Source organism: Rhamphochromis longiceps, linkage group LG17, assembly GCF_057381845.1.
Source record: "Rhamphochromis longiceps isolate RC_006_pf linkage group LG17, R_longiceps_female_GT1.1, whole genome shotgun sequence".
In the NCBI taxonomy this organism is placed as follows: Eukaryota; Metazoa; Chordata; class Actinopteri; order Cichliformes; family Cichlidae; genus Rhamphochromis; species Rhamphochromis longiceps.
The window spans coordinates 23,296,130-23,308,588 of record NC_140573.1 but is presented as its reverse complement, the minus strand read 5'-3'; the positions used below and the strand labels follow the sequence as shown (position 1 = coordinate 23,308,588).

Here is a 12,459-nt window from a genome sequence, read left to right as displayed (position 1 = left end):
ATAAATCCAAGGCTATTTGAAAAATGGCCAAGCCTTTGTATGTATACTCTGTGTGTGCACATGTGTGTGTGTTAGTGCGCGGCCTCTGGGCACATTGTGATGCCGTTTTGGACGGCTGCCCTCATTCTGATGTCCCTATCGACTTCCTGGCCTACATGGCCGAGTACAGGCCTGTTTTCCACTGCAGGTCGATACAGACGCAGTGCTGAGGGGACAGCCCGAGGCTTTCGCACTAACTCACGCACGCACACACAGATGCTCGCACTTAAACACTTACGAGCATGGAAACACAATAGTATGTGTGAAGTGAAGTAGATGAGGTTTTATGTGTGAGGGAGGGTGCGCTGCTGTTTTGATGGGATGTTCATATTAGTGTGCTTTGATATTCTTAGTTATCAGTGGTTTGGTTTTTACAGTTTGTTAACTGTTATTGCTAAAAGAAAACAGCAAATTCATAGGCGTATTCAGAATTTTACTTTTGAGCTTTTGGTATTAGCTCCTTTACAGATGTTATCAGCCTATTGACTAGCTATTATAAGTGGTTGCCAGTCCCACGACTCTCAGGTAGGTTCCCCCTACCTACTGGCCACCTTTGTTGGCCAAAGACCCTTGGGTAGCTGGTGCTACCTTGGCTGCATCTCTGCTTCAAGTAAAGGAAAATTTCATCTTAATGGGCCTCTCTGGTAAAATCTAGGCAAGCAAAGTATTTTTCAGTGATCAATATGGAGCAATCAAGATTGTGTATCAGTTCTTATCTAGTAACGGTTGTGTGAAGAAGTTCGTGTAAAATCTCTGGCGGGTGCTTCATAGCACAGCTTTATGAAGTTAAGGACACTCTTTAATACAAACTGTGGTTATTTTCCTAACAAGAAAGCAGAACAAAGTCTAACCAGCTGATTGTCTTAATCGTGCAGATGGTATTGTCGATGCTACAACTTTCAGCAGGGTGTAATGACCGCCTCTACATGAGGCGATAACCAGATCAAAGAGCTCTTGAGATAACTACCTGGAGGAGACCACCTAGTGGTCATATCAGTGGGACTGATAACGACCCTTCAGTGGGCTGATAACAACTCGCCTGTGGGGTTTGAGAAGTTGTAGCCTGCTGTGTTGCAGAAGATGGCAGGTGAAGATTCCTGGATTCACAGCTTTTATAATAATTTCACGTGATGACCACAAACCGAAGCATAAAAATCATTTGAAAACACACGAAACCTCAGAAACTTCATGACTCTCCCTGCAAGCAGATTTCACCTCTCCGCTGTAAGAGTTATATATTCAGTATTTCCAAAACAGTCATGCTTTTGCAAATAAATCAATGACGATGCTTCCAGTGGAGCTCTGGGGCTATAACACAAACAAGATCAGCCTCCACCTACAATAACTGATCCAGTGGTTGCCATGATTTAGTTTGCAAAAAAGGAGCAAACAACTTTGAACCCCAAGTGTGGACCCAACTTAAAAACAAACATGCCATACCTTCTTTTACAACCTGGCACCGGTTAACATCAGTATCACTGTAATTTAGAAATGGTCGAGCACCTTCTAGGTGGATTGCAGCCATTTTCAGTACAACGGGATTAATGGGAAGTGAACAAGTTCTCTCTAGATCAACTCTAGTTGCTCTCCTTTGGTCAAGGTAACCGTGCTGCACGTCATTACGGCTCGATGAGGGGTTATTTCTCAGACTCGGAGAGCTCCGCCTGAGAGACAGAAGCAAATACGCAGCTGGTTTTTGCAGACTGAGAGGTACTACTTATGCTGCATAAACTAGAATCCATGTGTAAAATTGGTGGAGTGGCATCTGAAAAAGCACACACGGTAACAGACGGAGATTATATAGTACTCAAAAGGTAGACTATTCCTAGAAGTATTCCTTTAACTGTAGCATTATCGACATTCACAGCCCATTTTCTCAAAGCTGCGCTGCCCAGCCCAGGAAGAATAAAATTCAGACTGATGGAGATTAAAGCACTGCTTTTTCTTCCCCTTTTCCCCTGCGTTCATTTCCTCTCCGTCCCCTCTTCTCCCTCCTTCCACACTCTCTTCACCCTAACAGCCAGAGTAGTTATTACTACTTAAAGTACTGCACTTGCTGACAGGGAGGTTCGTGTTTTGTGAGTGTGTGTGTGTGTGTGTGTGTGTGTGTGTGTGTGTGTGTGTGTGTGTGTGTGTGTGTGTGTGTGTGTGTGTGTGTGTGTGTGTGTGTGTTGTAAAATACTGGTCTGATGGCTCCCATGGGTATTTCAGAAGCTGCAGTCGCTTCTCTAAAGTTCAAGCAATTACATTTTTCTACCGGGTGCCATTTGCCAAACAGTGCCTGGTTGTGTAAGAGTGTTTGCTTATACAGGCTTCTGTATTTGCTTATAATCAGTGTATATATATTAACACAAAAAATATTGTTGGTATATTAAATTAATATGCAAGTTAACTTTAAATCGGGTCTGCCCACTGGTTTTAGATGAACTGTAAGTAAATACATCAGGGTATAATCGCTCTTAAAAGTTTGGGATCCCTTATGAATGCCCTCATTTTGAAATATGGAACATATATTCATATATTCTTATGAAAAACAATCACTTGCGATTTGAAAATGATTACAATTGTGTTCTGTTTATCACCTGGATCAAATCAGAAACACAGCGGGGCCAAACAGGCGCTGGAAAATCATGTTTGTGTGACTCTCCAGGTTAAGGGGGGCCGGCGTGGATCTCAAACAGAGTAAATTCGGCTTTAAAGTCAGATTTTAAATGCAGTAGTACAGCACTGGGTCAGTGTACTGTGGGCAGTCAGAGTGATGTGTTCGGCATGCTGCAGTAGATGTGTACATGACTGGAATGTGTCCGAGCAGCAGTTTGAGTCGGCCTGGTGTAGAATTACAGACACGGATCGCGCCAATATGAGCTCTTAAAGGCCAGCACAGATAATTTTGGATTGAACCTGCCGATAGTCGATATTTTTATTTTTATGTCCTTGCCAAAGTTATCTGAGAAAAAGAACAAGTAAACAGTGTCTGAGAGGGAAGGTTAGCCATGTAAGCACAGTATGAAGGTCGTACTTCTCTGAAACTGATTATGTTTATGACACAGCAGATTTTACCTGCTCCTGCATGATTTTATCGTATGAGGATGATTTCATTTTCAGACTTTTGGTTTCCTTTATTTTAAAGCCAATTCTGATTAGGGTGGCCAAACTAAATGTGAGGCAAACACAATATGCCTCACTAAATGTGAGGCATATTGTGTGCCTCACTAAATGCCCCACAAAAGTGGGGCATATTAGCAATGCTGAGAGGAAGTCTGAAATTTTAATATCTTAAATAAATAAACTTGAATAAAAATACATTGTGCATGCTACCAGATTGACATTTAGATTTTTAAGGAAAAATATAGTATATTTCCAACTCTCTTGCTATGCAAATACAATAAGGTTTAAAGGTAGTTTAGGTTTGCTCTAATGTCAAGTCAAGTTTATTTATAAAGCACATTTAAAAACAACTGAGGCTGACCAATGTGCTGTACAATAAAATACAAATATAAAATACAATAAAACACAAGTACATAAAACACCTCACTGATAAAACAATAAATTAAAGCAATAAGTTAAACTTTGCTAAAAGCCAATGAGAAGAGGTGAGTTTTAAGAGCAGTTTTAAAAGTTCCTAGGCTTGTGGAGAATCTGATGTTCTCTTTATATACTCCTATATTGTTTATAATTTTCAATGTTTCCTGATGAGTATGCAATCTGATTATAATCAAAAGCTTTTCCTTCATGGCACTGGGTGAAAACCAGTATATGAAGGTAAAGTTTAGAAAAGTGCTCGTCCTGCAGAACCAGTGAAAAAGTGGGACACTGTTTTAAGATGTGGGACAAGGAATAAAAATGCTGTGCAATCCCACATAAAGAGAGACATATGGTCACCCTGATTCTTAAAGGGCTGCAGAGTGATCAGATTTTGTATTGTGAAAAGTGCTTTCAGTGAGAAAACCCAGAGATCTGAGGTGACTATTGAATGCTTTAAGATCTGTAGAGTCGTTTTTGCCTTTCTAACTTTGCGGTTTGGGTTTATCAGTTTCCTTATTAGGCGGAAATTAGGGGAACACATTGATAAGCCACCACTTAGCAGATTTGTTGACCAGTTAGTGAAAATAGTGGTAGAAGAGACAGATATTTGATCAATAATGTGATAATGGAGATGGCGGAGACCAAAACAGAGATAAAAGAACGTGGAACATTTGTGTTAGACTTGTAAATTGACAGCTGTTTGGTAACTCATATATATCCTATGCATACTGATTCTTCGCAGCTTAAATATATGTATATATATGTATGCACTGATATTTTTGTGACATAAGTGATGAACTTGTGTATCTGCTAGTAGATTTAGTATCTACAGGTGCTAGACTTAAAGTCTACCCTAAGTAAGATAAGCTAATCACAGCCAGGATCTCTGCACCGGACACACAGATGGAAGTGATATTTATTTTTTCTTCTTTCTGTTTTTTCTTTATATTTGTGATAGAAAATAATTGAATCTCACAAAAATTTCTTTTTTTTTTTGTTTCCGTCAGGCGTTGTTTGTGTTTCGGTGCCTTTGAGGGGAAGCAACGGAAGTGCAACTTTTGCTAGTTAGTGCTCAGGGTTCAGTTCGGTGTTTTCTGTGTTTGCAGGGATGGTTTGGGAGATAGAAAACTGGATGTGCAGAGGCTGTTGAGTTTGAGGACTGGTGTATTTGTGTGTGTGGTGTGTGTCAGTGAGCAGAATACGCTGCCAGATCTGCCATGGCTGCCATGGGCCTGACAGGATGACAGCTGTCACCAAGGAAATAGAGAGAGGAGGAGGAGAGAGGAGAGACACTGCCTCGAGGGAACACATGCTTTCTCTCAGAGAAGGCATGGTAGCTGTGTGCGTGGATTCTAGCGCGCGTGTGTGTGTGTGTGGATCTCGATTTGTTTGTGAGCCTGAAAATGGCTACAATGCGAGTATAATTGGTTTGTGTTTCAGTAATGTACACACTTATCTTCACATCAGCAATTACAGTATGTGTATGGAAAAGGAACAATGGGATTGCGATGGTATGTGTTTACAAGGTGTGCGAGTGTGTATGAGTGTGTGCACATGTGTCCCCTGTGTTTATGTGTGTTTATGTGTGTTCTGTGTATTGAGTTTGGTGTGCTTCATTAGTTTATATTGTAAAATCGATGTTGCTCATTGTGGTGCGACCTGCCTCCTTTCTTGTACTCCGTGAAACGCTGGTTTGTGTGTGTGTGTGTGTGTGTGTGTGTGTGTGTGTGTGTGTGTGTGTGTGTGTGTGTGTGTGTGTGTGTGTGTGCACGCCCAGTAATAGTGACCCTGGGGACAAAGCCTGATATGGGGGGGAGGAGCCCCCTAAGTGACCTGGAAAGCAGACCCATCCATCAACTCCTTCTGTTCTCAATCCTCTTGCTCCTCTGTTGTCTTTTCTCCTCCTCTATAGGGCTATTACAGCAATCACTGCTCTTAAAGCTGCAAAGAGGTCGAGTGAGTGGCAGTGTGTGTGTGTTTGAGCGTGCGTGTGTGTGCTTCTGAGCAATTCTAGAATGCTTCTTTGCCCCATCGGAGCAGCATGAGGCTGTGTGTATTTAACCCAGGCTAGCCAACCCCGCTAAGCCTAATGGTCTTAGCAAGATGGAGAGGAGAGAGAACTGGAGCAAAACAGGAGAGGACAGGAGACTGAAGATGAGGATGATTGGGAGAAAAGGGAGGGTTGTGGATTGCAAACAGCTTGGTTACTCAGCTTTTGAGAGCGATGAGTTCTCGATCAAAAAAATGACGACTAATACAAAGACTATTGATGTCATCACTGATGAATAGGAATGCATGTATGAGCAAGCACCAGATCTAAAATAAGTGATCACTTTTTCCCAATGTAACTATTAAAAATGATTTTATGGATGAAGAGAAGAAGAAGAAGTAGAAAACCTCGCCTTAGCCTCTCTTGATCCTTTGCTGTGCTACTCTGTAACTTTCTTTAAAGCCATGTTACTAAACCCCCTAAAGCTCATCTGTTTCCAACAAAATAACATATTTAGATTTTTTTTCCCATGAAAATAATCTCTTCATGCCTGAAAATGGCTTAGCTGTACCTCTACACTACATTGCCTCATTTAGTAATGAATCTATGAATATTTAAATCAGTCCCCGACTCGTCCCGCTGCCACCTGCCTGTAGCCTGCCCCTGCTCTCCCTCTGCATCGATGAGTAACACTCCATCACAAGTTCTCTGGCGAAATGAAGGGGTAGACGATCCCTGATTGTTTCTTATGTCTTCCATGTGAAAACTTGGCTGACTAAATGCATTGCAGTTCCAAGGTGAATATGCGCATATGTCTTTCAGCATATAGAGAAATGACTACCAGTCCTTCAACATTCATGACAAAAGGTCACAACTGTAGACTATAAAAGAAAAATTCCACCTCTGGGCAGTACTGCATCTTCTGCCTCTCATGTTAACCACGTGAATACGGGTCACTGTTATAGACTGGTTAGTATACTAACATCTGCAGCTCCGAACACAGAAATTTTGGCACAACGTGGTTAAACTATTATTTAAACGCCATCTCTAGGTAAAGGTGTCAGCTGTTCCACTTTTTATCCAACCATTGCTTTAATGGGAATGTGGTCAGATATTCTCTCCTTATTGGATTTACATGACTGTGTTACATCTACCCTATAATCAGTTCAATTCAGTTTAATTTATATAGCACCGAAATCACAACAACAGTCGCCTAAAGGTGGTTTATACTGTAAGGTAAAAATCCTACAATAATAGAGAACTCCAACAATCAGACACCATGCTGTGAGCAAGCACTTGGCAACAATGGGAAGGAAGAACTCTCGTTTAACAGGAAAAAACCTCTGGCGGGACCAGGCTCAGGGCGGGGCAGCAATCTGCCGTGTACATATGTTACAGAGCCCTACGCGATAACCTGACGTGCACCTCACGAGAGATGTAACTACACTTTGCTTCAACACAGCCTAAAATTATTATGATTGGCTGGTTCGTTCACTGCATTTGTGGCTACTTTATCACCATAATTGTAATAAAAACATCAGGGTCAGGACTCACATATGTCAGCAAATTCCTGGCGGAAGATTGGTGAAAGTATTGGAATGCTAGGAAGTGTACAGAGAAGTGGAGAAACTCGAGGGATAAATATGTTTGGGTCCAAAAAATAAACTGACCATAGCAAAGAGAGGACATCCAGGAGAGGGGAAAAAAACACCACATATAAAACATCAGCACAGGAGCACAGCACACCACACACAAGCCTAAACGCTAGCATCGGGTAACTTACACTGTAACCCTACACCACCGAAGATTCACTGCAGAAGTCAAAAGCAGCCAAGACACTCTCTGGATCACATTGCAAGTTAACCGACTCACGGTCTGAAAAAAATGTTTAGATGTATTTAATTAACACCTAAGACGGGAACTCATCACTGAGTCTTTTTCTAGGTCTTGAAGCAAGGGTTTTGGTGCATCGTGGGTAATGTAGTTGGGAGAACATTAAGTTTGGAACATTTTTTGGGGGGTAGTTTTTGCTCAGTTGATTTAGTCGACTGAAATACTCCCTCCATAGAGTAAACATGCAGAGTTTTTCTGCGCAGCACTCTGCATTTCATTTGAATGATTTTCCATCTTTGTGCAAGTTTATCTATATACAAAACACCAGAGAGAACAGGTGTAGAGGTGATTTTTATCTAGAGACGAATCCTGGAGCTTTGCTGTAGACGCTGAATAATGGAACGACTCCCAGGACACCGTGACAGCAGCCGGGTGATTTCACCGGGATATGAGGACATTTTCTCTCTCACAGCTGGAACTCCTACATTCAAATAAAACTCATTTGGATGGGATACCTGAAGCAAAAAAAATCGTTGTGCTCAGGTATTCAGTCTCTAATTTAATATCAGAGGAACAACCTCCAAAACGTGTCATATCGCATTTCACATTAATTCAAATCTCAACGCCCGGATTTGCAGCTTAGGCAGCCAATTGACTGTGGCTCTAGATATTGAATCTACTGTCCAATATCACTGGAATAGCACGGTGTAAATAATTTGTTATGTTGAGCTCTGGCGTATGCACAGTGGATTTTTTATTACTGCGTTATTTGACCTCTGACCATGTTTACGTGCAGGCTGTTTAGAAGTAACAGGAAACAAAAGAAAGAATAGCCGATTAGGAGCATCCAGGAGCTTTTTGGCTGCGCCGCAGCATTGTGTGTTTTCTTTCTGCCGGTGACAAATGCAAGTTTTTTTTATGAAATATAAATGCCTCCAACCTCCAGCCTTTCTCAAATAGGATGAAATGGAGAGAAATGAGGAAGCGTAAATCAAGGTTCGGCATCTCTGTGTGTCATCCTGCTCCTGTGCTGGGCTGAATAGAGGTCTAGTTTTCTTTTCATGCTCCTCAAATCATTGAAAAAAGGGCGGATATTGCGTCAAAGATCCACGTAATTCACTACATATTTACTCATTTTTTTCAACGAGAAAAAGCTTCAATCTACTTTGAATTGGGTGCAGTGACATTTTGATCATTTATTTATCTATTCATTTCATTAATTCATGTTTAGTTATGAAACGCCTGTAAAACTCTGAGAATTTCAAACACCAGTGTGAACCGCTGTGCCGGGGTCAAATAACACGAACCGCCCAGCCACCGCGGTGTCGAGCTCGGAAGGTACCAATCAGAATCAGGATCACGTTTCATTCTCCCAGCGTGTTGCATCCTGCAAAAGGGCGAGTGCGAGCCTCCACAGCGAGGGAGGGGTTAAAAAGAGATGATTAATCGAGGAGGGGGGCTCGCAGTGTGTGGGTTTCAGTGTGTGTGCATGTGTGAGAGAGAGCAGGGTGAATGGGGGTCTGGCATCCAAGCGGTAAGGTAATGAGTGGAGCCACAGTGTGTGCGGACCTCTAGCCTCTGCAGTGGAGAGGAGGGGGGCATGAGTGGAATACAGAGACGCTATTTCTCCCGCTGATGGCTCTGTTGGTTATGGATGAAACAGCCCCAGCCTCTTTTAGAACATCCCAGCAATTCACTGTGGGAAGCTGGATTTATTTCTCTCATCAGCACAAAGGATGCGGGCTTGATATAATGTGCATCCTCACAGATTACACGTGTCTTTTCTCTTTCATGACTTAAATTGTAAAAAAAAAACAAAAAACAGTTAAAGTTAAAAATACTATATTTTAGCATTTCAGCAAATTTTGTACCATTCAAAAGCTTTACAACAGGAAACAAAGGATCGAGCATTCAGTTTGCACTCTGTGTACTACTTTATATGTAAAAATGTGCAATTTAGTTGCAGGTTGCTGATCTAACTGGCTATGGTTCACCATCAGCATCAGCTATAGCGTCACGTTGATGGTGATACTGCAGCTTTCATTTGGCTAAACTATTACCGGGCATATGGCCTCGCATTAACACAAGAAAACACAAATAAATTAACCTGCATGTGAGTTCAATTAAATCTAGTTTCAATTTACAAATAATATTTCATTAACAGAAAATGGGAGAGGAAAAAGCAAGGATATTGTTTGTGAACAGGCATCTAAATATAATGATAGACAAGATTTTTGGCACCAGGACCTTTACCATAGTCTGCTTGTGCTTATTGACCAATCACATTTATGCATGCAGGTAAACGGTACACGTGGCGAGCAAAGCAGTGTTTGCACTGCAACACAAGCTCATAACCATTACCTGTGTCTGACAGTTATGTAGCTTCTTTTTTTTTTTTTCTTTTTTTTTTGCATTCATAAACAACAACACAATGGACAGAACAGGAAGTCTCGAACCGGATTTCTTTTATCTATGATCCAGATTTCCTGGCTACGTAAGCCCTGAAAAATTGGCTGCTGCTCTCACAGCTGAAGTCAGCGAGGTAGCCACTGGGTTTCCAGATTGAGTTCCAGTAAACCTGAAGCGTAACAGGTCTCTGAACCCAGGGCTGTTTACCTGACTGGCATGCATTAGCAAAGCATTAACCACCCAAAGCTTCGCATGGCTAATTAGCATAAGAAACATCAGGAGGGGGGATGGAAAGTAGAAGAGTTCATCTGCAGGCTGTTTCCTCACTTCTGCTGCAGCAAACTTGACTTTTCTTTACACTCTGAAGTATCTGAAGTATCATAGCATAGACAACGTTAAATCTAAAGTCAGCTTGCTGCAGAAATGTGGGCAGGTCTTCTTTTTTCTTTTTAGCTCTTCATTCTTCCTGTAAAAGAAAAGCTCTTCACTTCCTTTTTTTTTTAGATAGTGAGCGCCGCCGTTTTGTGTTTTATGTTCATCACATTGTGTCTCTCAGGCGACATAAAGGTTTTGATCTGCCAAATGGTGTTTGCAAAGCTGCGAGTCGGGTCAGTATTAGCCAAAGTACTGTATGTTCCTGTTAATGTTTATGACTTTTTGTTCTTCTCATCTGCTACTGGTTCTGAATTTCAGCAGTCTAACTATATAGGAATACAAATAAGAGCCTATAAAAACTTTTTAACAACTTTTTTTCCAAGCAGTATAGTGTAAGTAATCTCTTTCACTTGTTTGCAGATACACGTGACAGCCCCCCTCTAGAAGGGGGACAGCCAAACTTTTCTGTCCAAATGTTTGACCAACATCTTAGTCACCTAGTTTTTCCTGTGCGTGGCTCATATGCTGTATTTAATGATTACGAGTCGCCGTGGATTTATGGATTTAGCAAAGACATGTGATATCTGGGAACCAGCCAAACAAAGACAAAGAGTTTGACAGATGAGAAAACACCAGGCTTAGAGTCTGGGGAGTGTTGCAAATGAAATACATGAGTAAATGCACTCACGCACCGTCCCTCATCATGAATTAGGTCTTTTGGGGGGATTGTGACATGCAGACAGAACGGGGGTGAGGTCACTCCGGGTGATTCACAACTACAAAGGTCGCACAGGAAGTTCAGATTCACATATAAGCAGGAGTACCCAAGGGATCCGTGCGAGGAGACTATGTGGTGTTATTAACTCCTCCTGCCTGTTCTGATCTGTTCCCACTTGACATTAGCGGGAGAAAATGACATGCTTTTAGCAGTGGCTGCTCATATAAGAGGGTTACCTTTGTCAGTTAGAGGCAAGAGCTGGTGGGAGCTGACAGGAGCTCGAGTTCTCAAGAATAACTTGGTTTAGAAGATGGAAGGGATGGAGAGAGAGAGAGAGGGAGGATGGTTTTTGCTGTCTTCTTTTGAAAGAGAGTGGATACACTGAAGATGTTTGGCATTTTAAAAAAAACCAGAGTGACTTTCTTTTCCCTTCTGGATACAGGTGCACATTAACATCGCTTTAAACGCTTAACCCTAGCATCTCCATCTTCTTGGAACCTCTGCTGACAAGCTCATTGATTTATGTTACCTCTAAGCTGACGCTAATTGTAATCTTTAAGCATCATCACCTCCTAATCCCAGCCGAAGGTAGCCATTTAAATTTATCTACCCAGAAATCCTCTCGGGGTGAATCCCAAGTAGGCCTAAAGACAGCTAATGTTGCCGCTTTCTAAAGACAAGCTTTCGTACAGTTGGCTTTGATAAAGAGTCTGCTTTTAGATCACAAATCATCTTAAATTTGCATGTCTACTCCCTAAATTTTACTTTTTCAACTTCATCCTTTTTTTTCCCCCTGTAATTTTGTTTTGTGTGCTTTTGAACGTAGAAAAACACACAACTTCAATCAATCTCCTATCCCTAATTAGGCCTCCGCCTCACCTCGGCCAGCATAATGATGGTGTGTCCGCATAAAAAGCTTCCTTCTGTTGTTTTCCTCCACTTCAAAAGCTGCTCCCCTGCAGACTACCCCGCTATGATTTAGCAGTAGGTCTTTAGGTTTGTTTGTCCTCTGTTTTGTTTAGTCATTAAAGTTGTCACACTCTCTTTGGATCAAAGCGGCTTCAGGAGCGGTGCAAATTAACGTCCTAAATATTAGTGGTGACACCTCGTTAATGGGATGCAACATGTCACAGGGGGAAGCAGGAAGCCAGCACGAGGCACAGAGGGTTTTCATCCTGGACTGTAGCTGGTGCATTTCCACGGATTTGGAGTCCTGGCGGTAGATTTTATGTTATGTCAAGTTGTGGTTTTGGTCAGCGGAGGGGTACTTGGCAGCGGTGGAGGTAATTAGGAGAGCTGGCTGGGTGTTGCAAGACGTTTTGCAGGTTGTCAGGCAGTGGGCGTGGTGGTGAAATGTGATTGACGGTGAGTGGGTACAGCGGTGGGCATTGTGGCAACTGTGGTTGGCTGAGATTGACAGGCAGCTCTGTGTAAGCTCTTTTCTGATTGGCAGACATTATAGCCTTTTGTGGTTCTCTGGGGTGCTTTCACACAACTACAGCCAGTTAGTGTGCGTCTGTGAGCTTGTGGACTGTGATCCCTTCGAGTTTCCCCCTGGTTTCCTCTCCAG

At 42.0% G+C, this 12,459-nt stretch overlaps 1 protein-coding gene across 14 annotated transcripts in view; it reads left to right on the top strand.

Moving 5' to 3' along the window:
- The window catches only part of celf2 (cugbp, Elav-like family member 2), a 243,829-nt gene that overhangs the window by 104,754 nt on the left and 126,616 nt on the right, over positions 1-12,459 (top strand). The window lies entirely within an intron of this gene.